Here is a 5,512-nt window from a genome sequence, read left to right on the forward strand (position 1 = left end):
TTCTCCTGAACCAGCAGTAAGTTCAAAGATGAGCAAGCAGCATTTTCCAGAGAACTGCTTTTGCTTTGAAGAAGTCTCTTTTATTAACCCAAGAAGCCTGGCAGAAGCTTGTGACTGACACAAGAGATCTGGACAGGAACATTTATCCATTTAAGGATTAGATGGCATCTAGAACCTTCCAGTATATGTGAAAGATATCATCTGGTTTATCTACAGTGACTAATATTAAACTGTTCTTGAAAAATAAATACACTCCAACATGAAGGCAGAAGCTAACATCACTGATAAGACCAATCACATTAGACAGAAAAACACCCCAAGGCACTTGGGTGACCCTCTTACCAAGTCTCACCTGCTTTCCTCTGCTCTCCAAACGTACATAGTATCCACGAATCCAACATCACCCTTTTTCAAAAGATCAGCCCACATACCCAAGTCTCTAGCAGTTAATCCTTCAGACTGCTGCTAAGCTTGGGGGGGTGCTAGGGGAAGGAGTGGTGATTGTTTAAAAAAAAAAAATCCAAAACAAGTTTAATATTTAAACCTGCATTATCCACACAGCTTGTCTGCCACAGTATTTGAGAAATACTATTCCTAAAGAGCTGCACAGGCTTTCCATCACTGGAAATACATGCAACTGCTGCACATGTACAACACAGGCAAATACTTTTGCTCATGCAGACACAAAGGCAAAGTTAGTCACAGAAGGTAGTGGGATTAATTTACATTAGGATTTTACACTATTTTCATCCAGAGGACTAATCAAGAAAAGAAAAAAATTGAGAGTTACCATATGTTCAAACACTATTTTTACCAAAATATTTAGAGATGTAACTCATATTATAGCAAGCGGTAGGTGGCTGAAAGAATCAGCAGCCAGGCACAGTCACACTGGATCAAACTGAGATTGATAATTCTCTGTATTCTGTTGCTTTAGGAGTGGCCAGTAACAAATGTTTTGGGGATGAACAAAAGAACACTGCAAGAATTCAGTAATGTTTTCCCACAAGAACTCCCAGCATTTAGCAATAAATAGGTTTTAACGCTTCCGGCTTCTCCAACATCCGCTGGCTACGAGTGCCACAACTTAACTGAGCACTGAATGAAAAAGCAGTACAAATATAAGAAGTTCAAGACCTCAACGCAGAGACTAAAAACACCATACGCATACTGTAAGCATTTGATATTCAGAATACAATACATATAGCTAGAAGAAAAATCCGGATATGATCACTGGCAGTATTTCCATTCATTTTCAGTGGCTTCCAGAGTTAGGCCACATCAGAGAAACCCTGAAAAATTCTTACTTTTAACATGCATACATACTACATACATAAATCAATCAATCAACCAGTTTTTCTCCTGGGAACCTTTAAGGAAGTAATTGATCAGAATCAGTTACTGATTGTCACTATCTCACACACTTTAACTCAGGTTGCGTAAAACACGTCCAAGGGCTGGAAGGCAGTTATTTCCTTGAACCCTCCTCAGCATCACATGTGACTTTTCAAACAGATCTGCTGTAGATGAGAACACAAGACACAGAGGCACTACAGAAATGCCTCCAAGATGCTTTTGTTTGCTATTAACAAAAAATGTACCTGCTGGAATTACAACAGATGTTAAAACCTGCACATGCTTAGCTTGTGACTCATCTCATCTCACTAGTAATTACACACGTGTGCAACCCTTCTGCCAGCAAGACGGCAGAATAAACATAGATAGCTTTACAAGTCCTAAGAAGTTACACTAAGCTTCATAAAATGCTATGAAATCCAGAAAGTCTTTGAATTCTGATGCGAGCTTAACTGAAAACTGAATCCCTTCTGCTTTGTTCCAGTCGCTAGGTGGATATGCAGCAACGTATCTTCTACTTTGAAATATGGGAAAAGACCCCACCTTTTACTGCTGCATACCAAATTTTCTATTTGCTTCCTCCTCTGCTCCACATTAGTAAGGGCGTGGAGATGGGAAGCAGCTACTTATTTTAAACAGCAAGAAAAATGGGTGCAGCAAAGTTTCAGCAATGAAGTTAAGAGAAGTTTCTGAACACGCTTTGCTAATGTGCCATAATAAAGTAGTAAATTGATTTAGTTTTGTCTGTAAATGAGATCAAACATGTACAAAATCCAATTGGTAATAAACAGATTTTTTTCATATTCTTGAACTGTTTTTAAAAGAGTGGTGGACAAGTCTTTGAATAGTACCTCCTGAACACAGGACAACGTGTTTTTGGAGGTGGTTAAAACTACTGCATTAAATACTATACCAGCCTGAGTTTCTGCACTCAGTCCTTCCCCTGGTATGACAGGACCTGACTCTGACCATGGCTAAATGATCCTTAGACCAGACGAGTTACAAGACACACAACGTCGTTTCAAGCTCTAAGGAGGCACCAGCCACAGCTTCCCTCAGGGCCCCACGCAGCACCGACACCTCTCGCCTGCTCAAGCCCTGCACAGACCCCGGCGTTCACCACCCAACTCTGGCTTTCATCTTTCATTGCCTTCAAATCGTGTTCATCTAAATCACAACTGATTTGTGGTTACTCCTCTATATTGTAACTAACCTGTAACTGGTTTTTAAGCACTTTGAACTGTAAGTTGTGTCTGGTTTTATAGGCAGCATGTCACACCTTGGGGTCACTTGGCAACCGGGGAACGATAAGGGACTATTCTCCAGTTACGATAAGACTGAACATTAATTACAGATTCAAAAAAGAGAATATTGCTTTATACACCACTGTTTTACAATCCTGATTCTGCATTTCTGTAGGCTGTACTCCTAATGTAAGAAAGGGATGACTTTTAAAGAATCAACAGAAACCAGGGTGTGTGCAAAGAAACTCACAGGTGTAGCTCATTAAATATTTCATTAGAAGTTTGCCTTGTTTTCTCACTACATTATATTTGCCTAAAAGAAAGCTTTAGCTTCAAAACCCAGACCCTGTTCTTGATAGTAAATTAACCTCAAACAGTATCAGTATTCTTCAGCCAAAAGCCTACTGTGTTTGTTCTCCAGGCTAAGAAAAGTTTTAGGTAACAAATTAAAAAAAAAAAAAAAGCAGCCTCTTCATGGTTGTTAGGGTGGAATGCAAATGGCGCAGTATTAGCACAAGCTTTCTGCTTATAAGTATTTACTCTTTTCATCTTCATCACTTCCCTGACACGCAGCCGGATTTGCACGCAGGTCTGCTGTCACAAGTTTTATGTAAAGTTACCAGGATGTTGTTGTAAAGTAACAAAGGACAAAAGCCACAGGGGGAGCAAGAAACCAAAAGAGAGGGTTTTTTCATGTTTAGGGAAATACTGCTGCAGAGACAGAAAGAAGTTAAAAGGAAAGTATGTGCCCTATTTTACTACTGACAAAGTCACCTAACTTAAAATGCTAAAATTTTTCAAAAGATTGGTCACTTCTATCAAAATATAAATGGGGGGGCGGGGGGGGAAATCACAGATCTCTTAGCCAAAATTTTGAAACTTAACACAGGCTTCTAGAAGAATTTTAAAGTTCATCCCAAACCCGACTTCTGATGTCCCTGCTTACTGTGGGGGGCTTGGACTAGCTGACCTTTAAAGTTCCCTTCCAATCACATGCACGCTATGATTTCAGATAAAATTCATTCCAGTTATACCACTTATGACACACAATATTAGTACATAAAGAATAGTATATTTGTCTGATAAAAGAAAGATAATTTGCAAAATCACATTATGAGATTGTTGGTGTGCACACCTGTGTGTCAGACTCTACAAGCTTTCCTCACGATCCTATCATGCAATGTTTTGAATTCTCAGGAAGTTTCCCTTCTGCTAAAAATAAAAAAAAAGTCCATTTGCAAGACCTAGTGACTGTAGTCATTCAATGTCACCATGCATTACAGCTAATTGGGTGATTCTATCAAAATGCCTTTTCCATTATGAAACATACAAAAATGTGACCAATTTTATTACAAGTTAATTACTTATCACTGACATCCCAATAAGCTACATGTATAAATATATAATGAGGAAAGAATCCACAGTTCAACTAAAAGACATACATTCTCTGTGGACAAACATACTGCAACTTCGATGAATTTCAAATTTATTTAGCTGAAGACTTCTTATATACCACGCTCAAGACTAGATAAAGTGCAGACTGTGCAGATTTACAACAATCTTAACCAAAGGCTATTTCATGAGGGGCTTGAAGACAGTTAATTGTATTGTGGAACAGTATTATACAGAGGACTACAACTTTTATCATACATGGGGGGAAAAAAGCCATGATAAACAAGACAGGAAGTAAACCAAGTGACAACTTTTTATACACATCTATTTGCATATAATGAAAAATCAGCCATGTAAGTTTTGCAGGGCCCTCACCATTACAGACTATTCCTTACATCAAGAATACAAGCAGCCAAAATACGGACTTTAATTCTGTTAAGAAATTTCAGTATTTAATTCTTATACAGTGTTTTCATTTCTCCTTATAATAACCTAGCCAAATGCAGTTTTTAAGGGCTTTGTCAGTACTACGGGCCAAACACTTGCCATGTACTATTGTGCCTTCTTTAAATAACTGCATATTGCATCATTATTCTGCTTCAACCCAGCTGATACAGACCATGTTCCAGACTAGTATATTGAACTAAGTTTTACTTAAGTAATTAAAGCTTTTCAGAAGAAGCAGCAGTCACTGTAACTTCGGTCAGCACTAGCAAAAAACATAAGCTTTTAAAAGCTACTAAATACTCTTCAACACAGTATTCGTATGGATTGTAATACATCAAACCTCTTTGCTACCACCTCATTAATCACATCAGAAAGATAGTTCCTGAATTTCCTTACTGTTCATTTTACTAGAGCACATCCCAGTCAAACTTCTCTGGACAATTCCAAAGATTGCTTAAAACTGAACAGGCTGCGTAAACGATGCGAAGGGGAGAGATGCATTACACCTATTATGTACATAAAGTATAAAATATTTCAAATTATACTATCCTTGATGCCAAATGGTGACAATGGTAATAAGCTACGTGTGAGCAGCCCTTCCAATCTCACTTCTAGCGTGGGGATCCCGCAGCACAGCGGGGCCGTGAAAACTGGGCCCAGCTTGGCAGGTCCCAGATCATCCGATTTCGACTCACTCGCAGTGACACCGACAAAGTAAGTTTTGTCAGTCACTTACGGCATTGCAGAATCAATATTTACTTTGTACAGCACACGGGACAGAAGAGAGCAAATGCGGGGCAGCACACACTTCCAGTATAAAATGAAAAAATAAAAGTCGGATAACATTTTCTCTGCGACGCTGCTGAAGGCTGACGCTCCCCGCAAAGCAGCTCCATCTCCATGGAGGAAAACAAACAAAAAACCTCTGTTCTTACAGCATTTACTGATACTTGTTCCGGCTTTTTACAGATCCGGGACACAGCGGCACTCACCCAGGCCACGCACGCCAGGCAGGGCGGCAGGCAGCGGGACGGGGCGCGCCCGGGGCCTCTCCGGTGACTCGCGGTGCCGGA

Source organism: Apaloderma vittatum, unplaced genomic scaffold, assembly GCF_000703405.1.
Source record: "Apaloderma vittatum isolate BGI_N311 unplaced genomic scaffold, ASM70340v1 scaffold45768, whole genome shotgun sequence".
Taxonomy (NCBI): domain Eukaryota; kingdom Metazoa; phylum Chordata; class Aves; order Trogoniformes; family Trogonidae; genus Apaloderma; species Apaloderma vittatum.